Source organism: Halichoerus grypus, chromosome 12 (genome assembly GCF_964656455.1).
Source record: "Halichoerus grypus chromosome 12, mHalGry1.hap1.1, whole genome shotgun sequence".
Lineage (NCBI taxonomy): Eukaryota > Metazoa > Chordata > Mammalia > Carnivora > Phocidae > Halichoerus > Halichoerus grypus.
Window position 1 is genome coordinate 23435160 of NC_135723.1, and position 27717 is coordinate 23462876.

General features: G+C 38.4%; 1 protein-coding gene across 10 annotated transcripts in view; it reads right to left on the reverse strand.

The window, feature by feature from the left end:
* The window catches only part of MAGI2 (membrane associated guanylate kinase, WW and PDZ domain containing 2), a 1322716-nt gene that overhangs the window by 253431 nt on the left and 1041568 nt on the right, over positions 1-27717 (reverse strand). The gene's annotated exons all lie outside the window — the stretch shown is intronic.

Consider the following 27717-nt stretch of genomic DNA (forward strand, 5'->3'; position numbering starts at 1 on the left):
TCCACCTATTCCATTAGCAAATCCTGTTAAGTCTACCTTCAAAAATTATCTTGAATCTTACATCTCCACTGCTCTCACATCAGTCTTGGACTCTTGCTTTCCTGCCTGTGTAGATCTGTTTCTGCTTTGCTATCACCTGTTCTCCACACTGTAGCTTGGTGATGCTTTACAAAAGTCAATCAGATTATGTCACTGTTCTGCCACAAACAAACAAACAAACAAAAATACCTCTGCAGCTTTCCCTTTCACTCAAAATAAAATCCAGATCCTTAGCATGGCTCATGTTATCTTTCTGAAATGTTCTATCATTCTCCTTTTTAGCTTCTTCCACTCCAGCCAAGGATGCACCTGCTTTTGTCTCTGCTGTGTTCTCTGACTGTAAAGCTCTTTTCTTATATAGTTGTGTGACTTGCTCCTTCCTTTTATTCAGGTTTGAATTTAGATATCACCTTCTTAGTAAGGTTACTCTCCTGCCTCCCGAAAAATAGCAACACATCATTCACTGAGCCACCTTGACCCTACTTTGTTTTTCATTACATTTTTTTCATGCTACAAATATTTCTTGAATGTGCTAGATATCATCCTTGGCACTGAGAGTATAGCAGTAAACAAGGTAGGCAAAATGCCTTTCTTTCATGGTGCTTACTTACCATGGGGGAGAAAGGCAATAAACAAATTAAAGAGCATGCCAGATGAAAATTCATTCTATGGTGAAAACCAAAGCAGAGAAGGGAGAATGGTGCTTGCTACTTAATAAGGAAAGTCTTCCCTGATAAGGGGCTATTTGAACAGAAGTCTGAAGGAGGTGAGAGAAGTGAGCCTTGCGAATGTTTTGAAAATGAAGTGTTCCAAGCAGAGGGAATGGCAAATGCAAAGTCCTGAGGCAAGATCATGCTTGATGAGTTCCCAGAGAACATCAGGAAGGAGAATGTGGCTGGAATAGAATAGCCCTTCTACTATTATATTATAGATCAATTTGTATTTTTATTGCCTACCTCTATCTATGAGATTGCTAGCTGTACTAGTGCAGGAGCTAATGCTTTATTTTTTTTATTGTTTTTTAAAGATTTTATTTATTTATTCAACAGAGAGAGAGAGACAGTGAGAGAGGGAACACAAGCAGGGGGAGTGGGAGAGGGAGAAGCAGGCTTTCCGCTGAGCAGGGAGCCCCTGTGGGACTCGATCCCAGGACCCCGGGATCATGACCTGAACCAAAGGCAGACGCTTAACGACTGAGCCACCCAGGTGCCCCACCAATGCTTTAACTGTTTTATCCCAAGAATCCAAGTAGGGACTGGTTGTTCATAGTAGGGACTCAATAAATAATTATTAAATGAATTGTCATGTACTAAAACTTGTTTATTTCGTTTCCTCCATCTAGGATGTGTCTCTGCCTTTCCAAAAGACTATCATGCAAGACACAACTCCATTGGTACTGCTTTAATGAAATGTCACCTGGCCGGGCACCAGCTAAATGGCGTTTCTATCTCCTCTGATGACTCTTTGTACCGTCACTGCTACTGAACAGAGAGCTCCACAGGGTAATGAGCATGTATGGCTCTTTGACTCTCCAGGGTAGGGCACCATGTGGAGCCTAGTGCCTGATCATATGTGCCAGGCACTAAGTAAATAATGATATAAATGAATATCTGTTGAAGGAAGCCAGTGGCCTCATGATTTACCTTCTCCAATTAAAACTGCTACGGAGTTCTACGGTAGTATACAAAGTAACTCAAGATCCTTAGAAGTTGGTCAGCATCTCAGAATTTGAAACCCCTTTTCCAAATGGCAGTACCATGAACTCCAACCTCCTTTGCAAGGGGGAATCAGGAAAAAGGGAATCCTTCTGAAGGGCTCCCCTTTAGATTCTCCATGGCATTGTATACATACCGGTTCCTTTTCCTTGCTATTTGGTTCATGATTTTTTTTCCCTCTCTCTTTTTAAGCATTCCAGATGGGTTTACGGCCATTTCAAAGCTAAGAAAATTGTGAGCTTTATTTAGGCTAAAATACTGTTTAAAATGTGTAATACATTTCTGATTATTTACAAATGAATGTAATGTAAAGGAAGAACCAATACTTATCTGTACCAGAAACAAAGGACATAACTTTTGTAACCATTCATCACCTTAAATGACCTGGCTTTTCAGAGAACTAACAGTTTTGGCAAAAAAAAAAAAAAAAAAAAATCACATTTTGGACAAATTGAATCAGAAAGTGTGAAAATACCCAATTGCAAATGGACTGGTGTAGTAACAAAGAGAAGACTCCGTGTGTTGCTGAACAGAGCTGAAGTGGATGTGCTAATGTACTTTCACTTCATTGTTACCAAAGACTTGAAAGCCTTAATTGAAAGGCTAATTAGCAGGTCTTTCTAAGGGCAAGCAAGATTTTCTTTTATATCCTCCTCTCCCTCTAATCATCGGTAATGTGAATGATGAACTCAAGTAAAGTATGTCACATGGCAGAATGAGGGTTGCATTATGTACTTTTCCTAGAGGGCTGCGTTTAAGATAAGAGCCCTTTGATAAGCTTATCGGTTCTTCAATTTAAGCCCATTTGCACTTGGCTACAGCTTCACTAGGGGACAGGTTTCTTGTCCACATTCCAACTATGGGCATAAAATAAAATGCCTTCCAGAGTGTTCTTGCCTTTGAAACTGTCATCAAGTCATTTAAATAAAAGACATACTGCCAAATATTAATGAAGCTTATTAGTAAAATGCTATGATGCAGATCCCCAGGATATAAAATTATGGTTTTCTGCACTAATTTCAGCACCAAATGACTGTATTCTTCTTTTGCTGAAATCGTCAATGAAACTCTAAACATTGGGAATTATGGAAAAGTGGAAAGAGTGGGCTATCCATTTGCCACATATTCACACGTTCACACTGGCCATTTCATACTGGGCATGAAGGCCAGCTCGATCTTGAATCAACAATTCATTTCAGGGTCCTGAGAGTCACTGGCATGGTTTTGGGAATAATGTTTACATAAGACTAGTAGATTAATAGTCAGTGCCAAGTAATTTGCAACTGAGAAATTTCTAAGTAATTTCACCAAAGTGTTTTAAATCCTATTTAAAATAGCCAAGTGAATAGAAAGATACATATGTCCAGTTCAGGTCCAAATGCTTTAAACTATCATTAGCATTCTTCCCAGGGTATAAAGTGTATCCAGGAAAATTAACTTTTGTTTCATCTTTGTAATTTCTGTAATCATTAGGCAATGTCAGTTGAACTACCTGAATATTAATACCACATAAAGAAAAGAAAGAAGACATTTACACTTAAATGTCATAGGTTGATCTTTGTCAACTCTATAATTTTAGACTATTTTATATATTCAAAAAACAACATTTATAAAATACAGGTTAATTTTATTTGTGCTTGTAAAAAGATTTTATGTATTTTACCCATATTACTGTTGTACAAGCTGTTAATTATGAAGAGTTATTAGAAAAATGAGAAATGATTGCTCATCCTTTGGCTAGTGAATTTAAGTGGGTGCAAATACTTTGTAGCACTAAAGTAAAGATATTACTTACTCATTTCTAGATCCTACATTCCTTTTTTGCCAAGTAGTAATTAGGTAGATCATGAGGTTTACTTTTGAGGTTACCTATTGTGAAGTTCATGCTATATTTGATGTGGTTCTGCATAGGAAATGCATATGGCACTTCCCTGTGGACTTGGAGAGCTTATACCGGAGTATAGTAACAGGAAAGAAAAAAAAAAGTATCAGACAACAAAATGGAAACACTAATACTGTCCAATGAAAGGTCAGAAAGGCAATAGATCAAATTTGGGATGGAATTATTAGAGGGGAAGGTCATCGTAGAACACAGAATTTGAGATAGACCTTGATGAACTTAAGCACTGGGGAGGAGAAAATATCTTTCCAGACTGGCTAAGAGTTAATAACCTGACTGATGGGTACATAGAGATTTATTGTACTATTGTCTCTACTTCTGTATATGATTAAAATTTTCCACAACAGAAAGTTTTAAAACTCCTTTTAGGAGTGACTAGAATGAGCAAAGATGACAAGTCTTTGAAGAGAGGGGCCCAGGTTGGCCAAAGCTGGTAATAAGATATTTGAAACAGCTAAATAAGGTAATAAGAGACAGTTAAAATGGCATCAGATTTTGAATAAGAGATATTTTAAAGATTTTACTTATTTATTTGAGAGAAGAGAGAGCGAGAGAGTGCAGGAGCAGGGGGGAGGAGCAGAGGGAGAGGGAGAAGCAGAGAGCAGAGAGCACAACTCGGGGCTCAATCCCAGGACCCCCGAGATCATGACCTGAGCCCAAAGCAATGCTTAACTGACTGAGCCACCCAAGCGCCCCAAGAGATATGTTAGGAGAATTAAAGACTTGAATTTGAATCAAATTACTGGGAATCAGGTTACTGGATCAAACAGAACCAAGCCAAGCCTCACTTTAAATTATTAGAAGTTTCATGCAATAGGTTTCGGATATTCAGCATTTTTTTCACTATGCCAGTGGTGAAATTCATTGACAATGGTATTCTAATGGAGATGTTGTATAAGGGAACTTGATTATTGCTGCTAAGACTTCTTTGGGAAGGCAATACCTAAGTTGAGTCACTATGATCTAGATAGCTAGTTCTCAGCCCTTCTGGACATTCTGAGGACACCCTGAAATGGTCAGACTTTTAGTGATACTCAAACACTAACAAGACAGATCCATGTAAATCCAGATTGCCAGCTCATTCAATTATAACCCACTTTCAGTGAGGAGCACTCTCTGTATATCAAGGTATCTGGGAAAACAAAAGCTTGCTTAGTGAGTATGGGCATAGAGCAAGGGATGCGGATAATCTTTAAAGACAAGATATCCAGGCCATGGTGAGGCCAGCTCTATCCATGTTTTCGACATATTGTCTTTCTGGATAGGGATGGATACATAGTAGTCTGTTTCTCTACACCCTATTCTCTATGCCCACCATTTTTTTCTGTACACAACTTTCCCCCTTGGATGTTCGATGACTAGAGTCACACTGAAGTCCATGAAAATCTGAGAGACAGGACACTGTATGGGTGGCAATGTTCTTGGTGTTAGAATTCTAGGGGCTCTCCCTTTGAAAGTCAATATTCAGTGGAGTTAGGCATCCATTATTTAGGGAACTATTCTGGTTTTCTTCATATTATATGCCCCAAACTAAATATATTTAAATAATCAGCTTTAGAATTATTATAGTCTATCTAATAATTCACTCATTCACTCAGCTTTCATTAGGTGCTATTATTAAGTTTTTAAAATGAACTAAGTTGTTAAAAAATATTTATTGAGGTCTTTCAATAGTGCAATGGAAACTGACCTGAGGTCAAATTCTGCCTCCATCACTTCTTGGCTGCATGATCTCTAGTAAGCTGTTTAACTTTGTGAGCCTCAGTTTTCAATTTTGTAAAATAGGTTAATATTAATACTATTTTCACTGAATTAATTGTGAAGAGTAAATGATATATTTTATGTCAAAATGCTTTGTAAAGTGTAATGTAGGTAACAAATGTCTGTTAGTGTTATCATTATTATAACTATAGTAGTAGTAGTCACAGAATTAGTAACATTGGCCCTTTTGTGTGATCCATTGGTGTTTGCTGGAACATTTCTATGATCCTTCCTGCTTATTTTCCTAATCTTCTATAAAAATTTAAATATATATATATATTTGTCAGATTTTAAGTAACTAAAGTAAGTCTTCAATTTATAAACTTAAATTTTCAATATGTATTTTAAAAGTGACATCAGCTCTGCCATTTTCAATTCTTTAATAATTATTGGTATAGTTTGATTTCTTTGATTCCAGCTTCTTGAGTAGAAGAACACTGACCAGAACCTGACACATTAAAAGTGGTGTTTGTAAGATCTTACTTGGTTGGAATAAAGACGCTGGGAGTAGAGATAAGAGTGACTAATCTAAGTGTAAAATGACAAGGATCTAGACCAAGGTGGAACACTGAAAAGTAACAAAATTTAATGAATTCAAAGTAAAACTACAAAATCTGAGAGGCTCAGTGGCAAGATTAAATTAGACGATGAGAGACAAATGTTAAATTACCAGGTAATATTGATTCCCTGAAGAATGGTAATATCAGTGATAGATAGAAAGAGGGTATTTGAACAAATAAGCCATTTTAAGAAGGGGACACAGCCCAAGAAATAGACTTGTTTATGATATGTTGGTGTTTGAGATGATGTTGTGGAATATTCTGTTGATCATATCTTAAAGGCAGTTGGAAATATGGAAACATAAATCAAAGATGAAGATGTAGCTTTAAGTGTGATAAAGTAATAATGATCATGGCTAATAACAAATGACTTACTATGTGACAGGTACTGTTTTACGTGCTTTCAAAGTGCCAACTCATTTGACACATCAAATAGTATTTCCAGTTTGCTGATGAGAATCGTAAGGTACAGAGAGGCTAAATAACTTGCCTTACCTGAATCAGCTAACAAGTAGCTAAGGATGAGAATGGGTGAACTCTTTCAGGAAATAAAATAAAGACAGAAAAACAGAAGGCTGAATGAATGGCAATTCCCAGGGGCAGTGAGAAGATAAGAAAGGAAACCAGATTCTAGGAGTACTTGAAGGGGTGGGAAAGGAGAGTCAGCTGGTCAATGTCACAGAACAAGGAGGGTGTGGTCTGCAATGTTAAGTACTTCCAAGAGTTCAAGAACAATGAATCAAGGCCTCTGGATTTGGCAGTACACAGGACACAGGAGTTTGGGTAGAGTGGTGGGAGGCCAAACCAGAGGATCAAGGGGATTGATGTGAGGAGAGGGAAGTCATAGGTATCAATAATTTTGCATGGTATTTGCCTATGTAAGGTCATGATAGGATGATAGAGATAAAAGGGAAAACTGAAGCTTTTAAAATTAGAACTTCAGCTTATGCCCAAGAACATGTCAAAAAAGAGGCAAAGATGAGGACACGCAGTATCTTTTCTTAATCATAACTCCAGAGGTAGAATACCTTTGTGAGTGCTCACATACTGAAAAAACGTTTTGGTTTTCTTTCCAATTTTAAAAAAGTCAGTATGCAAACTCTTGGCACTTTTTACAAATTCTTAATTTGCTAAAGGGACAGAGGGGACCTCCTAATCTGAACACAGTATTACATGAAATGGGCATTTACGTACTGGCAAAGCAATTTAGCTGAAATAGAAAGTGCGGTTGAAAATCTCACACCAATAAAAAGTTGTAAGTTTTGGTTTCAAATGCTAACGTTTTTCTTAAACAGAAACATTTAACGTGGATGTAGAAATACTAAGGTCAAGAGTAAAATTTATGCATTTTAGGAATGAGTAAGCCTAAATTTCTTATGTAGGAGACACATAATCCTGCAATGACTACAGGTAAATTGTCAATTTTAGCTACTTCCAAAAGTACCATAAAAAATTTTTCAACCATGGAGAAAATAAAACACTGGGTATATTTTGGCCAATGAAGGGGTGATTTGGAAACAAGGCTTAATAATATAAAAAAAATTCAAATTCTGTCAATGTGGTTGTCAATTCAAAACATCAAACATGCATTTCCAACTTGAATAATAAAAAATAGGAACAAAGATTCCAACACAAATTAAATATTAAAATCTAATTACATATGTGTGCAAAAACATAAAAATGACTTTTTTGATAATAGAAATGGGCATTCTGCTATTGGTGCAAAAAAAATGTCAAGATGAAAATGTCAAGATGAAATCAGTGGAAGAAAAAGTATCCATGCTTTTGTGAATTATCATGCACAATGGCAGGTAGGGTGTTTATTTACTTTTCTTAATTTAAGGCTGTACCCACATATCCTAAGCAACACTTTTTTTTCAGAGACAAAATAATCATATGCTTATTTGCTATTACATAAAGTCCTCTGATACCACAATGATTTTTTTTTAGAATGACTTTTATAAAAATTATTGTATTTATGACCTAAAATGAATTACAGAAAGTTATGGGACTGGGCGGTCTAGAGACATGATAGCACGGAGACATGAGTCAACCTATACTAACTAAATTAACCCATACTAAGATGTTGTTCACTTTGAAAGACCTCTTATTCTCCATTTGTCTTAGAAAGATCAATTGAACTTCATGTTTCTATACTATTTGTCATGCAAATGAAGTCTTGGTGCATAATAGTGCAAGGGTCAATTGCTTCTGTAAGTGACAGTTAATGAACTGCCCACTGCCTTAGACGTCATTAGTCCAGTAGAAGACTTTAAAAGGTAGCTTAGGCACCACACAAAATGTTCTCGGAATGAATAGTATCGCTATGGACATTTTATGATATAGCATGTATTTTATAATGACATGTTAATAGCACATAATGCATATTAAGTATTTAAAGATTTTATTTATTTATGTGAGAGACAGAGTGCGCGTGGGGGGTGAGGGACAGAGGGAGAGACTCTCAAGCAGGCTCCCCGCTGAGCATGGAGCCCGACCCAGGGCTCAATCCCAGGACCCTGAGATCAGGACCTGAGCCAAAGGCAGACACCTAACCGACTGAGCCACCCAGGCGCCCCACATATTAAATATTTACTAATGTCTCTATTGGTTTTCATGACCTCCATGGCTTCAGCCTTACAGCTCTCTAAAATAGGTAAAAAAAAAAAAAAAAAAGGAAGTTGTATTATAGGATTTAGGAGGCAGACCAATGGGGAATGTTCATTTTCTATAAAAATAATTTATGTCTTGGCATTGGCATATTACCTATTGAATTAAAAAATATCTTAGAAGTAGCAGTTCTGATTTATTGTATATGTTTGTGTGGTGGTGATGGGAGAGGAAGCAGGATGGACACAGAAGAATGGAACTTTGTAGGACGGAGAATTTGCTAAGGAATTATTACACTATCAAGAAAAGAAAAGTGCAAAGAGAAAGAAGGCCCAGTATGACAGTATGAAGCTGGACTTCAGTTATAATACAAATTGGCCACAGCCAGCCCGGGTGGAGCAATGATCCATAACTTTGAAAGTTTAGAATTGGCTCTATTAGTAACAGTTTATCAGTATTAACAGGGGGCATGTCCAGATATGGCCTCCTGGCCTCTGAGTTGACTTTTTTCAGTCTATTGCCTTTTGCTTGGTAACTTTAGCCATCATTCTTTGCTCAAAATCAATTATAGTGATTGTGTAGTGTGTCCAACATGCTGCAGGATAAACATTTTATGTCATTTTTAGGCTGTAGAGTATCTTGTGTATGTATTCATTGGAAATCATAAAATGAGCTGCCTGTGCCTTTGTTGGTACTTATGTTTTGATTCTATTAGATTGTATTCAACATATTGTGGCTGTTTCTAGTAGAGGACAGGACACTGATTCCCAGAGTTAATTGCCGGACATACCCCTTTATCATGGATGAACTTTATCCAGTTTGCTGATTTGGGCATGCCATTTAAAGGCCACAGTTTTACGCTGTTATTAAACCAACATTTGTAATTTTGTGGTTCACAATTGGCCATTTATATGATTTTAGAGCTCTAGAGGACCTCAGACATAATCTAATCATCATATTATTGGGCAGAGGACACTGAGGCAAGAAAGTAAGAAGTTAACTTCCCCAAGTTTCCAAGTCAACTGTTCTGTTAGCACTTTCTGTCATCTCCCACTTGGAATTAAGTGTTTTGCATTTGGATTTCACATGACTAAGTGAAATCATTAAGTAATATGAGCCAGTATTAAGTGAGAGACATCATCTGGGATCTGGACATCTGTGTGCTAAAGTGTTACCTCATATCCAAAATGAATCACATTAGCTGCCATATACTTGGCAGCGTTGCATATTTTGCCATTTTCCCAGAAATAAGAGTTGATGATGGAGTTCATATATTCTGTCATTCCTTTTATTTCTCACAAGCACTGCTTTCTATAGAATTTAGTCATGCTATTCATACGGGGTTCTTCCTCAGAGGATTTCAAACACTGATCAGGGGTATTATTACTAGCCCATTGAGCCCAACTAAATCACATAGTTCCTTGATCACATACACACATCAGTAATTATAGGCCTGGAAAAGACTGGACGTTATGCCAGAAGCTAGTTTTAAAGGATATTATCATTCTCAGCCCATTAGCTCAGACTCTATTTTATTCAGAATTGTAAACTGTTCAGATAAGGATTACATGTATATTAAGAGGCTAAGAAATTAAGTCTTCAAAATTATGGCTCTTTTTTTCCCCTGTTCTGATTCTACTTCATTTCTGTCTTATTTATTTTATGTTAGTAAGTTTTTCATTTTGGAATTACTTAGCAGGTATACAAACATGCTTTCCATTTACAGGAAGAGGCTGTGGTTCTCTTTCTCTCCCTCTCTCTTCCTTTCTCTTCTTTCTTTGCAGTATTGATTTTGCTTTGCTTCAACAATTTCCTATACTTTCCTCGACTCTCTCCAAAACATATTCTTCTTTGAAATCTCTTCCGGGATGGAAGATTTGCTATTTCTACAATCAATCACAGTAGATATTTTGTTGCATGAGGAGTCTTTGGGTCTGGGTACTTCCACAGATATGTCCTGGGATGTCTGCTGCGAAGTTTCTTAGCTGTCCATCTGTGTTATGAGTGATAGAGAATTATCTAAGATTCTTTGCTATTTCTTTCTTCCTTTTTTTTAGTTTTCAAAATCAGTATTTATCACGAAGGTTTTAGAGTTGCATTAATAAATATACATACATAGTTCAATTAATGTATCAAGGACCTAAGATTTCACTTGAATATTTAAGTATATTTAAAAAGATATTCAGAAATGGACAATACATTCTAATTATCTTCCTTATTCATATTGCTAACAGCTGAATCTCTTTTACAAAGTGTCCATTTATTCCCTACAGCTATTACTTTGGATGGAAATGCTTTCAGATACAAAGTTGTCTCTACTTCCTTACATTTTCTAAGGTGCATTGCAAGCAATGAATAAAAGCTTCTACTCCTTTTTTTCCATCAAATTTTAGCCCAGTAATGATACTGGGTGCACAAAAATAAGAATTCATCTTTTACATTGCATTTTTTCCCTTTACATTGAGGGGATTATAGAAAAAGCTCTTTAAACATTCTGAGATCCTTAAGTTGATTTCTACATGACCTCCAAGTGGTGTTAATGGTATTTTCAGAGGAAATGCCTTACTTAGTTGGCAAGAAAGAGGACTCTGTAACCCTTTGTGCATGTATCATAAAATAGAGTTGCTAAAAAATTTCTACTATTAACCTATCAGTAAACTCTTATAGAATTCACCTATCAATGGGAAGTGAATAATTTTGTTTTCTCTGTCTTTGCTTTAGCGGACACTGTCAATTAAGCTAAATAAAGTTCCAGAAGAAGCCGTGGTAAACTTGATTGCCAACCAACAGGGATTCAACTAAGAAGAAGAAAATGTGAAACTCTTTTCATTAAGAATTTCAGCAGAACTTAAATTCTAACCCCAGAATGAGCAGATACTGTTAAATCCCTACAGATTTTACAAACTACATAGGATAGCAGATGAGTAATCAGGGATTCTGGCCCCAGAACTGATAAACTGAATCCTGGAGCTTTGTCGGGTGTTTTTTTTTTTTTCTTACCTATATACTAGGTAAATTAATACTTTCCCTACTCTTGCTTCACTCATGATTCTCCAAGGAATACTGAGTTAGCTTTCCTTAAACAGTTTTGAGACATTCATATAAGTTCCACATATGAATTATTTGCTTTACTTTTTTTCTCAAATGGCGTAACACATCTTGTTTTTTGTTTTTTTGTTTTGTTGTTTCCACAAACTGTCAGCTCTTTTGGAATTGAACAGTGCTGCATAAAACAGCTACTGCATATTGATTTTTTTTCTTTTACATGTATTCAGGTTGATTTTCCATTCTATAGGTTACTGGCTTAGCTATTATACTCTCGTAAAAAGAAGAACTCTTTAAGGGTTGAATGAAAATTCATTTGTCCTTCTTGCTTTCTTCTTGCCCTCTGCAGGGGAATTTTCACTTTAGTGAGCTTTCAGAAGATGTATTGTTATACCCTGCTGAGCCAGAACAGGAGACTATGGATGATTAAATACCAACAGTGTACTGTTTCTGTACTAAACATGGAATTAGCCATTGGGCTCCACCTAATGAGCCTATAATCTAATTAGACAGATTGACAACACCCAGAAGAGAAAAGATAAGAATGCACATCAGCACAGTAAGTTAAATGGAGAAAGTGGCATATTAAGAAACTTAGGAATTAAAACCATCATAAAACTAACTTACAACTGAAGCATATTTTGCAGTTTCCAAAATATTTTTTACAGTCACTGTGTTATTTATCCCAGTAAACGCCAGATTTCTACTGGGCAAGGATATTCAATATATAGTTGGGTCTCAGACATGAACAAAGTGTGATGCAAATTCTCAGTATTTAACTGTAATGAATCTCTTCCTGTAACTGATTTTCCTCTGAGGACCTCATTGTTCACTTCAACATCTTACGTATGTGAACAAAGGACAAGCAGACTTTTTCCTTTAAGTCAAAGAGATAAAACATGTTTGGATTGGTGCAAAAACCTCAAAGATGTTTCTACGTCCTCTGTTATCTTGAGAAAACATCAAGTCTTTTGGGACCACTTTTTCGGGAATACTACATTCCTTCATCTGTCCCATACTTGAAACTAAATGAGGTCCCACAGTTGCTTATTTGGGGGAAGTAGTTTGGAATTAGGAGCCTCAGAGACATGCCCTGGAATCCTACTTCATTACTTACCCTTAGTCTAATTATGTCTATTTTATGCATTCATAGGTTTCCCTTTCCAAAACATAGTTTCATTTGAACCTCGATAATCATGTGAAATCTTCTTAGGACTCTAAGTTCTCTGTTGAGATAACTTGGTTATCTAAATGACATACTTAGAAAAATTATAGGATAGGTCTTGTTCCAAGAAGCTTTGAAACACCTTTAGTTCAATACTTCTTAATACCAGATACCATTTATTGATTTAAAAAAAATGTGAAACAGCTTCTCTATATATTTGTTGGCTCCGCTCCCCCTCAAAATCAGTGAGGCTTGGGGGCAAAAAACTGGGTCATATAGCAAGGGAGAAAACATGCTATTATAAAATATTATTCATTCTGTGTATTGACCTTGAATTTTCCTTTTATCTAGCCAGACAGGGGTATATAAGATATGGGTACCAGGGTATATAAGGGAACAGTGAAAAGGGAACAGATTTGTTTCTCTTCTATCTAGCACTTTCCCTCAATGTCTTTCTTTATTAATACAAAATACAGAATGTTTTACAGACTAAATTCAACACACACACACACACACACACACACACACACAATTCATGAAAAATGGGGTGGGGGGGAGTGGGTGGGAAGAAAGTGAAGGCAGGTAGAGAAGGAGTATCATGATATTGCACCTTAGAGATGGTGACTTTGAGTCAAATGCTTCAACCTCGAACCAGAGCAGAAATACTTGAGAAGTGGTTAATCAGACTCCGATAAGACTTCCAATTCTGGGGAGCTGACTATTCCCCTAGAAAGTAGTAGCACGGTAGTCAAATAGGGGTTTGAATCTCAGGCTTACCATGTACTAGTGGTGTGAGCTTGGGCTGGTTTCTCAACTTTTCTGAACTTAAGTTTCCTTGTTTGTAAAGTAAGAATAATTATCTCTCTCCCACCGGGTTACTATAGAGATTAAATCAGATACTATATATTAAGAGTTTGGCACAGTGTCATTAAACTCAATGAATGAATATTATCATTAGACAACCCAGCTCTGTCATTAAGCTATTTTTTATAATGAATCAAAATCTGTCTCTGTACAACTTCCACCCATTTGTGGTTGTTCTCCCATCTGGAAAAACCTAGAAGAATTTGATGGAAAACAAGGCTGTTTCTTCTTCCTTTTGGCAGTTATTCAATGACTGAAGCATTTTGCATCCTCTCTGTATTGTGGATTTTAGCATATAATTCTTTCCCTCTCCCATCCCACTGAGTTGTTAACAAGTATGAACTTTGTTGGCAATATAAAATAAATCTTACTGCTATCACTTCTCCCTGAAAAAAAATCCAAAAGGGAATCATAAAATAAAACACTCAACAAAGAAAATACAAATTACAAAATTGAGAACTTAATTGTCTTTGAACAACTGTTCAAATGTATATAGATGTTGACTCTTAGAAACATAAACCTCATAGAAACCTTATTCACATATTACCTCAATTCCCCATGACCTAGGAGTAATTAAAACAACCTTATTAGGTTAAAACACTCCAGATTTGTTTCTCCTTCTGTCTTAAAGGCACCATAGTCCACCCAGTTGCTCCAGCGTGAAACCCAAAGAGGCAAATGTACTTAACTCTTTCTTCACTCATCTCATTCACTCAGACAAGAAGGAACACTATCCACATATTTTCCATTTCATTTCCTCTTCTCCTCCAGTGGTTGTGAGAGCAGAGCTTCCAAAAGATGGATGCCCAGCCCACAGCAACCTGGCAGCAAACAGACGAAGGCACTAAGTACCAGCGCCTCACTCTCTTCGGGCCTCTGACGGCCAGATGCTTCTTCCCACTCACGGAGCCCAACTGGTAGAGTCCATAAAGGGAACCGGGGAAGGTGGGTGTGGGGAGGGACACGGAAGAGATACTGAACATTTCTTAACTTCTCTGCTGATTCCTGTCTATTCATATTTTATATTGACTCCAGATCTATCTTTCTAAAATGCACATTTGATGAGGCTGCAGCCCTGCTTGCAATCCCTCTGTGCCTCCTAAGTGTGTTGTATAGTTCCCTACCCTATTAAGCTCCTGGCAGCCTTTCACCTCAACTTCTGTTTCTGTACTCCCCCTGTGCTGCCTCCCCGGTTTCAGGCATAACAAACAGCCCGTGGTTTTCCGGGTCCCCTAGATGTGGACCCATGCAAGGATCACGTTGTTTTCATCGTATAAGCCAATATCCTACCTGGCACAGCTCCTGGCTCATAGTAAAAGCTCCCGTATGTGCCTGCTGAATGAATGGATGTCTGCACTTTTGCACACTATATTCCCCATACGTGGGATGCTTAATAAATTCAAAATCTCCCTTCAGGTCTCTGAATCACACTTCATCTGTGAAACCTTTCCTGGCCTCTCCCTACACCCTCTCCTCCTGTGGGAGACTCAATCCTCAGGAGTCTGTACACATCTCTTCTAGTATTTATCTCCAGGTGTCATTTGAAATTGCTCACGTACCTCTGTGGCTTTGCCAGACTGCGCCATCCCTTATGGCAGAGATTGTTCCATTCATCCATGAGTCCCCAGGACCTGGAAGGATGACTGATGTGTGGTGGGCACTCCCTGTACACACGCATGTTTATTGAGCAGTCTCATCTGGGGGTGGGGGGTAAAAATGTGAAGTAGGTTTTTTCCTACAGTTACTGTTATTATCCTCTTTTCCCATTCCTTAATGATAGCTTGGGAAAATTCTTAACTTTGGAGTCACTTTTGGCTACAAAATGCCTAGTCTCCTCAACTTTAAACTTGATTTTAATCTCTTTTCCTCCTATCCTGTGCATGGGCTTGTGCTGGGATCCTGGTAGCTCTGAGGTGGGGGACACATGGTCTGCCCCTGGGTGACTGCTTCTTCCCTCCCTTACTCTTCAAGGTCTAGTTCTTCCAGAGAGGAGGTCTTTTTCATTTAGTTGGCTGCAATGGCTGTAATTGGCTGGTTTTATTTAATCGGCTGCCTGTCTAGGGAATGGTAACTGGCCATTGAAGTGGCAGGTGCTTAGGGGCCGGCTCTCTCATGGGATGGGTCTGTGCATTCATCCCAGGGTCAATGCAGATTCTGGTTCAAGCTTGACCTCTTTCATCTCCATCAGCTGCTGCCATATTGGGGCCCTGCCCAGCCTGCTGATGCTGAGTTTTCCTTGCGCACGGCGGCTCTCCGGAGCCGTATGTGGAAGATGGCTGACTCAGGTCAAGGTCTCTTTCAACCACAGAGAACTTGGCACAGCCTTGCCATGCCAGGTACTGGGTGCAGTGGCTTCACTGTCGTGTTTTCTTTCTATCCTCCCTCCTCTCTCCAATTCACTTCTTTCCTATTCTGATGGGCAAAGGAAGCAAGTCCGCTCACTGCCTGAGCAAATGTCCAATTTGGAAACCAAAGCACCATCTCTCTTTGTTTTGCAATCTCAATTTCAAGGAGTGATTATTTCTTTAGAGCCTCCCTCCTCACTTGGATTGAGATGGGGATGGGAAGCACCCCTCCCTTTCACATGGGGACTACTGGGTTACTTCCCAACACAAGCACTGCATCCCACATAAGGAAAACTATGTTGAAGATTCTTTTCCCCTCTCCAGCTTCTGTTTATATAGAGAAGGGGGGGGGCAGTTTATTGTAGTAGAGCAGTTCCACAGTGGCCACAGCGGAGGGTGATGGGACCCAGAGCCAGTTCTATGAAAAGCCCCAACTTAACATCCCATTATGAAGTTTGCTGAATAAATGAATGAGCAAATGGATATATCTATTTTGAGTATTATTGATAGACAGGAATACTGATGCTGTGCACTGAGGTGCTAGGTGAAACAGAACAAAATTAGTCAGTGACAGAAATCCAAAGTGAAGGACTGGACTTCTAGCTCAGGGCTCAGTTCCCCGTCCGCCATCTTTGTAAAACCTCCCCTGGTCTCACCGTGGCATGCGTTCACAACATTAATTAGTAATGCCACTGCACACATCAATAAGAGACCAGAATTACCACCAGAAAGTCAGTTTTGTATTTTTTAGAATTTGCAACTCTGAATAGGGAGAAAAATGTCATTTCTGCCTGAGGCACAGCATCTTGCGCTGCTCTTATGTAAACTCACTGTCAGGCAATCCCAGAAACTGCCTCCACTCGCCTCTGGGCAAAATGTCTCCTTTTCATAGAAAAATGTCACCTTTTCTCTAGGAAATGGCAGGTGGTTATTTTTTTCCAAAGGAAAAATGACCTTTGCCTTTTGTTAAAAAAAAAAAAAATCTCAAGGACCCAGCCAGCCTTGATGAGAAACATCGGAAACAATTCCATATCTTTTAGTTTGTACTTGAGGTCCTACTTTGTAAATTCTGAGATTACACCTGTCACCACTGATGTAGCCTGTAGGCAAATGTCAATGGCCACAAAAGCCATTTCCCAGGAATGTTCACTGCACGCAGGATGGATTTGTATAATTTCCCAGGAATGTTCATGCACGCAGGATGGATTCGTATAATTTCAGCTCTTGCTACATTTAGCCGCAACCTCATTACTCTAACACTTCAAAGCTTTTATGTCCCAATTCAGGATCACAATCTTATACAAGTCCATGAGAAAGTGCTCCGAAAACATGCCGGTATTGCTACCTAGCATGCCTATCCATCACGACGCTGGAAAGTATGTTAAGTGCTTCATATTACATTTAGAGATGTGGCAATCTAAGTCTGTTTTTTCATGCCCTAAATTTCATTCTCTCCTGAGAACATGGGAGAAAATAGATCCAGTTTTTGCTTTTTTCCTAGTCAGGTGAGAAAACAGGAAAGAAGAACAAACAAAGAAGCCAGAGGAGTGAAAATTTCAGGACCCAATACTTCAAAACAAAGAAGGAAGGAATACAAAGGTGATAAGATGGAGACAGAAGGTCTAGGTTATTAATCTTGGTTTCACAAAACAAAGTTCCCCCCTTTTTTGTCAATATCTCGTTTACGTGATGAAATGTTTTCGTTTCTGACAATAGTTCTTGCCATTAAGAGATGCAAAATTCACCTTACAGAGTTGGATTTTCGAACAAAGTAGTAAATGAGATGATGACACGAGATTTACCGTGTGTGCTCCTGTCAGTTCATGCAAATCCTCAGCTGGAGCATGTGAGAGGCGCATTAATTACACTGGGTACGGGAATCATGTTTCTGCAGCTGCAGCAGCTTTGATATTTGCCGACTCCAGTGTGCTCCATCTCTAATTTCACTGGCAGCTTGCAAAAACCAGCAGAATTACACTTATAAACAAAGGTCTGCAGGCAGTTTATCCTCTGTTGACTTCAGTGAAGTCTTCTTGTTTAGAATATGAAGAGATTTATAATTACGAACTAAGATCTAAGACTTAGCTGAGGAAATAGTGGAAGACATATTTCTTTTTTTTTTTTTTTTTTTAAAGATTTTATTTATTTATTTGACAGAGAGAGACACAGCGAGAGAGGGAACACAAGCAGGGGGAGTGGGAGAGGGAGAAGCAGGCTTCCCGCAGAGCAGGGAGCCCGATGCGGGGCTCGATCCCAGGACCGTGGGACCATGACCTGAGCCGAAGGCAGACGCTTAACGACTGAGCCACCCAGGCGCTCCCTGGAAGACATATTTCTTGCCTCTTTTTCGCACTTATACGCACATATCTGTAGGTGGTGATATATGTGTGTGTATCTAGGAAATTAAACCATTCATTGAGCACTTACGAGCCCACATGACAGTCTGTAGGAATATGCACCAATATCCTATACAGATACTTGATTCAGGGAGTATTATTTCTTTTAACAGAAACATATATTTTGCCTCAGACATTTTCCAACTATCTTACCCTCTTTAGACTTTTCTTTTTGTTTCTTATGATTCAGGATTGACATGTTTTTATTCTGGAGTGGGTTATAATATCAAAAAGTGAGGAACTTCATTAAACAAATGAAGATGAGGCTAGCGATGTCTCCAACATGTGTCTAGTAAACAGAGGAGTCAGAATCCAATGGCATGCCTAAATGGCATCCCAGCCCAAGTTTCAGTGGGATATGCACACACAAGAGGTTGAGTGCCCTACCTCAGCTGCCAGCTTACCAACAGAGTAAGAGTTGTCAACATGGCACCACAATTCTAACAATTTTCTGATTACCTCCTTTGAAATTGAAATGTACTTTAAGAAGCAAGAGATTGTTGTTGTTAGTGGTCCATACAGAATCATTCATTTCCGGGGTCCAAATGGTGAACATCCTAAGTTGCTCATTAACTCTTTTCGTGTATCTCTCACTCCCAGAATACTAAAGCTTCCTTCAATTTATTGGAAGATAGTCTTATAAATATTAATAACAGTTACCAATTTCGAATGACTCCATATGTCATGCCCTATTCTAAGTACTTTATATATAATAGCTCATCTAATGAAATGTTTGGTTAAATTAGACAAAGAAAAGCCTTAAATAATTCTCTAAGGGAGCATAAATAATCATAGAAAAATCTATCATTATTACAGCAAATCTTATGCCTTCATGGTAATCCATGTAAGCAGATCAGTGCTGCCCAGATAGATTCCTTCAACTGTTCAATCACCAAGTTGAATGTTGAATATATGTCATATATCTGGTAGTAAATATGCCTCAGGAATTTATTATTGATGAAGTCAGACAGGGCTCTGACCTAGAGAGCTTATGGTTAGGTGCTGGGGGCGGGGGATGGCAAATAACAAGAGTTTACAAGTCTGCTGAAGGAGAGGGTGGGTGAAAACAAACACCTTTTATAAAAGAACAGACTGTTCCCTGATGAACCAAAGGCTCAGTTCCATTAGTTGCCGGACGGGAAGTAATAGGAACTGAATGACTTTAACATTGTCTATAAAAACACACATGCCAATCCAGACACCAGAATCTGGTACTCCTTGTACCCATTTGGATACTTTTGTTTCATTTATAAGCAAGGGAACTGGGGATCCTGGCCCTAGACCTAAGAAAGTAAAATGATAAAAACTTCTTAAATGCATTTAGATGATACCATTATTTCCAATGGGTCTAATTTAAGCTGAAAACCTTTCACTGATATACTGACAACCAACCACTTCCTCCATGGAGTGGGTGATAAAAAAAGACAGCATTAACTCCATAATCTCCAGTCCATTTCCATTAAATTTAAATGATAAGCTTTCAGATTTTTAAATCGCCAACTTCAGACCCAGTAAGATTACTCTAATGTTAACATCTCTGGTGTTATAACATCTAGTACCCTTCTGAGCTGGGCTGAGTAGGAGCCCCAGCTCCTTTCTTCTTGAGCTCCGGGGGTGGGGTGGCAGTGGACCTGTACTGCAAATTAATGTAAAGCTTTTCTGCAGAATAACTTAAAAATAATAGCGATAAAAGTACATTTAAGTGCATTGACTTCCTTGGTGTTAAGAGGTACAACGGTCATGAATGTCATAACTCAATTACTGTGTGACTCACCCACATGGATACCAATACTGAAATTAGAAACAAAATTAAAGTAACAAACTTTGCTCTATCTGTGCTAAAAAGAGAATCAAGTTCTTAAGCCTGGGGCAGAGATGAAAACTAGATAGAACTTGTAGAGTAGTTAATCCTTCTCAAGTGAGCTTTTATCGAGACTCTGATTTTAAATGAAGAGGTCATAACAGCGATGCACGAGGCATTTACAAAGAGAGAAAAGACAGAAATGTGCCAAGAAGAGGCACGGCAAATAGCACTTGTTTGGGTAAAAAGACCTTTTTTTAAAAACCAAATGTGTTATTGAAGCATATTATAATTTTAAGAATTGGTGCAACAATGCTTTACACCTTTCAAGTGGTTTGGTGTGCAGCCAAAATCAAGTATTATGTCAAGGATGGCATTTGTATTACCTAATATATCATCTTAAAAGGAGGACAGAAGGTACAAAGTGTTTACTGTGGCTCTCGTCTTCTCTGCAAGATGTCCGGTGATGAATCTGGAAAGCCACGTTGCTTGCAGGGGAGATGTTAGGTATTTGAGCAAAATAAAGTGAGGTTTTAAAAGTTAGGTGTGTTTGTAAAGAATCAAGAGTAAATATACTGACAAGCTAAACAAGCACAGTTTATTTCTTCTCTACTGGAGAAATTAGTATTGGTCAGCTGGCTAGAAATTCAATTTGATTTTCTGGCTTTTGTAGAGCACAAGACTTTTGTGTGTGTGTGTGTGTGTGTGTCACATCGAAAGCTCATAAATGTCTTATATCAACAGGTAATTTAGAAAATTATCTAACATAGATCTGAGTCTCAATTATTTTGTTAGATCTTACACAGTGAATTACTGCAACCACTTCCTCTATTTTTATTAGAAAGATAGAGCTGGAGACCTGGTGGTTTTACTGCTCATATTCCCTGGACGTGGTATTATGATTCACTGCTATTTGTTTGTAGCATGATGGAGAATTGGAAGGCAACCCATTATCAACACTTCTGTCCCAGAAAGGTAAAAAAAGTAGAGTGTCCACAAAAGTCAATGATAAGTTTCTAAGGGAAGTTTGAACAAAGTCAAGTAATTCAGAAATAAGGAAGCCACAGAAGGATACTGCAGTAGATAAAAGATGACTAGAAATGTTTTGCCCCTTCTCCCATCAAAACATGGGGCCAGTGTCTGGGCCCTTGAATATGGGCTGACCTGTGACTTGCTTTGATTAGTAGGAGGGGTAGAAGTCATGCCGTGCTAGTTTGAGGCTAGGCCCTGAGAGGCCTGACTGTTTTCCCTTTTGCTCTCTTAGAGCCCTAAGCCACCAAGGAAACTGGCCCACGCACCCTGTTGTTGAGACCATGTGGAGAGAGAGATGCCTTATCAGCCCTGGGGAGTCCCATCCATCCCAGCTGTGGCCTCAACTGTGAGTGAAACCACCCCCCACATCCCAGCCCCAGGAGGGTTTCTTCATTATTGTGGCCCCATGAAAGTCCCAAAGTGAGCCTAGCAGATGAGAACCACCCAGCAGATCCCAGGCAAGAAGGTGGAATCATGAGTAAATGTTTGTCACTGAGTTTTGGTGTGGTGTGCAATAGAAAACTCAACAGATACTTCAAAGAGAAATATTACATTTCTCTGTTTCATTCATTTGCCTCTGGAAATTGACAGAACCATCTAAATGTGAACATTTGAGGTGGAGGTGGGTGGTGATGAAGAACTGGCTGATTCACTGAGACGTTTTATATGGCAAGCCAGTCAATGTGGGAGCAGCTGGGACAGACCAACACAGTAGTGTGCTAAAAATTCAAAAGGAAGCCTGCACTGGACACAAGTTATCAGGTAGAGGGAAGATGAGACACAAAACATTTTTGAATTACATCTTGGGCTTTCTCTTACATACACTCTTTCTCAGGAGATGTTTAATTAATACTCATGGAATTTCATTAAACTACTAAGGAGCTAACAATGGTTAGGGAAGATCAAATAAAACTGGGGTAGGCCAGAGTGGGAAACCACTGGGTGACCATTAACTGGAGAATCAGTACCGAAGGGCCGGCCCTACGAGGGGCAATAACTGTTCTGCTGAGAGCAGAGCAGTCATCTGATTACACAGCACCCACAGCCTCAGGTTAATCTTTGCTGTTCCCTAGAAAGCAAAAGGATACTAAGATTTCAGGTAATGCGAATTATGGGATAGAGAATTAACAGGGTTAAAATCCCCCAAGAATGAGAAATTGCTCTTGAATCAATGTCCTAGGCTGATATGAAAGATAAACATAAGGAGTAATCAGCTTTGTTCTATTGGGTAGATGGCCAGAGACTCTACTCCAAAAGTTAGTGCCCAGGAATATTCATAAACACTCCATGAAGGCAATTCTGAGCACAGGCTCTGTTGAGAGGCAGTCAGCGTAGGATGGAGAGTGTTTAAGTTGTATAGTAGATGGGAAGGGAGTCTTCTTGCTATCTACCACTCCATACAGTAGTTCTCAAACATCAGTGGGTATAAAAATGCAGATTCTAAGACGTCTGGTTCCAGATGACAGACTGAATACACATGGCTATCCTCTTTAACAAAGACTTTAAAATGCATAAACCCCCAGCAATGAAAAGAACCTGAGAGAAGCCATTTATATGACAGAGGGGGGCCGTTATATGACATGACAGCTCAAGAGAATTTTAGAATATGGAATGAAAATCAAGGCATGATGACTAATTTATCATGGTTTCGGAAGGTCTATTCTAGAGCGGGGGTTGGCAAACTCTGGCCCGTCGAGCAAAACCTGCTGCCTGTATTTGTAAATACCATTTTATTGGAACACAGCCACACTAATTTATTTATGTGGTGTCTAAGGCTGCTTTCACGACAACAGAGTTAAACAGCATGACAGAGACCACCTGGCCCACAAAGCCTAAAATATTTACTATTTGAACCTTTACAGAAAGCATTTGCTGATTCCTGTTCTAATGTGTTCTTGGAGTGTGTGTGTGGGGCAGGGGGCAGGGGACAGAGGCAGGAAGGGCTCTCAGTTGGTCTGCAGAATCCCAGGAAGGTTTGATACAAGTTTATAATCCTCCTGGTGGCACTGTTTGCAGAATTCCCACCACCTACCCCAAGTCAAAAACTGAGGGTGTCTCCAAAAAAAAAAAAGTCCCCATTTAACAGACGTTCATATTCTGTCCCTGGCTAAGAACCCTAGGGAAACTTTTCAGTTTCATTTTTAAATATGGACAGTTGAGGATCATAACACACTCAAGGACTGCGCTCCAGTAAAATGAGCATCTGTAAAAAAGAGGTATGGATGTGGATAACTGTGGACTCTGCTGGGGAGAGACACGATGGAAGGTCCCCAAGGGTCAGATGAACACATAGCCTCAGAGAGGAACAGGAAGACAAAAGATGCCCAGAAAAAAGAAGACCCACTAGAGGACCTAATGTGATGGTGCTTTGGGAGGAAAAACAAATAATTATCTTAAGAAAGATACTGCAAGACAGAGAGAAAGACAAAGCAAAACTCCACAAAGCTGTTTAAGGGGAAAAAGGTATTAATGGTACACTGCTGGGGTCAGTGAATTAATTTATAAAGCCATGGTAATGCATAAACTGTACCAATATTACTAAAATTAGTTGTAAAATTCTATTGGGAAAGTATGGGAAGGCAGATGGGAGATGAGAGCTAAATCTTCATTTCTTTCTAAGAGGAAGTAAATATAGGTCATGTCTAAATCTGTTAAATCAAGACAACAGTATAAACACATTAATTGGAGGTGTGAAGGTATTTACCATCACTAAGAATACAAACTGATTGAGTGCCTCTGGGATAGAGGCCTGGAGGGTGGGGAGGAGCAGGACAGGAGATATTTTATGCATTACAAATATTTTGATGTGATTTTTTTCCCACATGCATGGATTGATTTGACAATTTTTAAAAGTGTATAAATGCACATGCCCAAAAAACCACTTCCAGAAATTGGGTGTCAGTAGGCGCAGGGGCACAGGAATCTGCATCTTTAAAAAGCTCCCCAGGTGATTCTTGCAAAATTAATCTTATGCCTCTACTTCCAGAAACACAAAAGAACAAGGTAGCAACCAGCAAAAGGGCAGTAACAGCGATCTGCGGAAATGGAGAAATGCCGGGAGCTAGAGAATGTCAGGATGCGAGTCTCCCAGTTTCTTGCCATTCTACTAATAACATGGATATGTTTTAGAAGAGGGCAAATAAAATCTAATAGGTTGTGAGTGACCTCATAATTCAACCCCTACCTATAGAAGAACTTCACAGAGAGGCCAGCTTTCCTCCCTCTTATATTTCTTGAAAACCTCAAGACTCGATTCAAAAATTAGCCTCGGGAAAAACAGGAGACATCATGTAACAAGAGAAGCTTTTTAACTGAAGGTTGCCAGATAAATAACTCTCAAGACTTTGCAGTTTCTATGTAAGCCTTAGTATATCAATCTTGATTTTAAAAATAGTTTAAAGAATATTTCCAGGATCTCTGCTGCCTACAAATGATTGCCAGGATGTGTAGAATACTTAATAATCAGAAGTTGGATGGTTTCTGGGCACTATGGTAATTTCTTCGAAGAAAGCTTCTTCTGGAACATTATAGGACCATTGGGGATTGGCTCAATTAGTTTTCAAAAAGCAGCCGGGGGCACAGTGTCCCCATTTTCCCCTGTTCTCTACCCCTTCCCATGAATCAGTGCTGACTGAGAAAGAAAGAATTCCCATCCTACTCTTGTTTTTACTGTGTAGGACCCTTGGTCAACTTTTTAGTAGAGTGGATCTTTCTTTGTGTCCACACAAACTATTGACATTTCTTTGCCTAAATTAGAGATAACCTAGAGCTAGAAAAATAGATTCAAGTATTTTCATGCATATTTCAATGTCAAATGAGACCACTCACCGTTTTTAAGACTTTTTTATTTATTTGAGAGAGAGACAGAGACAGAGAGAACATGAGTGGTGGGAGGGGCTGAGGGAAAGAGAGAGAATCTCCAGCAGACTCCCCACTGATCCTGGAGCCTGACTCTGGCTAATCCTACAACCCAGAGATCATGACTAGAGCTGAAACCAAGAGTGGGATGCTCAACTGGCTAAGCCACCCAGGCACCCTGAGACCACACACCTTTTAAATACTAATGATTTATCACTCTATCTGTAGTGTCTGTTTAAAAAAAATCTTGAGGCTCACTTATAGATGAAGTCATTACAAAAAAGGAAATTAATTTTGTCCCTAACATGTTTTTGTCTTTTTAGTTCCCTCTAGAAACTGGAATGTTGGTTTGTTTTTGCTTTAATGGTAAGCTATTGGTCCAATTAGCATTGACCAGGTTATGCTGTTAAAGTGGAATTCAGCCAATTCAAATTTCACTTCTTAATTTCTAAGTGTATCCAACAGTCAGTCCATCCATCCATCCATCCATCCAACCATCCATCCAACAAATACTTATTGAGCACATGTTCTTTGCCTTGCACTGTTTCAAGTTCTAGGGACACACAAATCAAGAAAACATCAGCCAATAGAGTAGAGCTCTATGCCTAATTGGTTGAAAATTTATATGAGAAATTTATATGAGAAAGATTTTATATATACGTATTCATGCATTTATGAAATATATGTTTTTTAGTTGAGGATATATGACTACATACTATTCTTTGATATTTCCTACATGTCATAATAGTTCATCTTTACCAGTTATGATTATCATTTTATTTGATAGTTCACATGAATACCTACTGAAGTTGGAATATTGCCATAGGCTGTGATGGCATATAAATCTTTATCTAGGTATTCCCCACTACCGTGTCTTTGCCTATGTTGTTTCCTCTTCCTGTGGCTCTCCTTATTTGTCTACCTAGCAAACACCTCTTCATCATTCAAAACTCTGTCAGGCATTATCTTCCCTACAGGGCCCTCCCTCAATCTCCCAGTCCTCTGGCTTATTTCTGGACTTTGTACATATTTTTATTATTGCATTGATGTAAATATTCATTAACTTGCTACTCATTATTTCTATAGTGTAAGCTTCTTAAGGATAGAAACATTTGTCTCTTCATTTTTGCATCCCTAATAATTAGCAGAATGCCTGGGACGTATGGATATTCATAAAATATTAGCTGAATGACCTGAGCAGCCATTCCTATTACTACTTAATGGAATATCACAGAAATGTGTGTACATTTTATTTTAAATTACTTCACAATTAAAAATAAACATTTAAATTTCCCGAGTATTTTACAAGCAGTAGATTTCAACCTTTTATGGCATTCTTTTCTGATGAGAGAAATGATCACTTCTATAAAAGCCCAAAAAGATTACATGGTGAGGAACACACTTTTCTTTTTAAACATTTCTGTTCCTTCCTCCTCCCACTCTCTTGATTTCGTGCCAACCTCAGGGTTATTGCAGAGTCATCCTACTCATATTGTGTTACAACTACCTGTTTATCTATTGGAGGCCCTTCCTAGATGTAAACCCTTTGAGAGCCGGGCCTTGTCCTATCCATCTTTGTCGCCCTTATGGACTGTGATATTTGTGAGAGTGAGGAGCTGAACACATGTTTTCTGAGTGAATGAATGAATGAATGAATAGGAATAAATTTGAGACAGTGGATAGCATTAAATCCTAGGTTCTTCTTTCTGTTAGGACCTGTTTTGGATTATGTTAAATGAAGAAAATCTGCTAAATTCTAAATAAAGGCTTAGACTGTGTGTGTGTGTGTGTGTGTGTGTGTGTGCTATACCAAACTAGCAGAATGCGTACGAAGGGAAAAAGCCTTGCTGTGCAAATGTCTTTTTTTGCTTTAAGTTTACACTGAAAAAAAGTCTTTTCTAGTTTTGAAACATGGAATAGTGGGTAGGATCAGAGAAAAAAAATAACTATTCCTTATTATGAAAAGAAATAGGTTTATTAAGTATTTCACTGAAGTTCAAAAGCTTTGGGGATCCCTGTCCCTCTACTAAGATGGTATTAATTCTGTAATTTCCTCTTATGCTAATTGTAGGCAGTAAGATGATTTTTAGTTGAGTCATTTGATGTTTCTCTGTGATTTTTTGGCAACATGAAGGTGTGGATGTTTAGTAAAATATCACCAGATGAACAGTAGAGTTGGACATGCTCTAACTTAACTCTTACAGAAAATTATGTACACATGAGTTTTACAACTGTAGAGTTTGAAAAATGTGGTGGGTTAGTTTTAAACTTCACTCAACTTTTAAGGAGACGTAACACCTATTAAATGGATTATTATCCACTAGTGAGTGGGAGTGACAAATATGTTCATTAGGTGACCTTGAAGAGCAGTTATTTCTGGAGGAACCATTTACTAAATGGTAATACAACAATTCACAAATATACAGACCACATAGATGTGATAACTTTTCCTCAAAAGTAGTTCTCTAATTTGTATATCTACTAAGACACATTAACTTTGGCGAGTTGATATCATCAATTAAATCAACACTGAAAAATGTGTAACGGCGATACGGTTCTTTGGAGATACAGTAACTGTACTTTACAATATTCTTTCTAATGTATTTCAAAAACAACGCTACAAAAC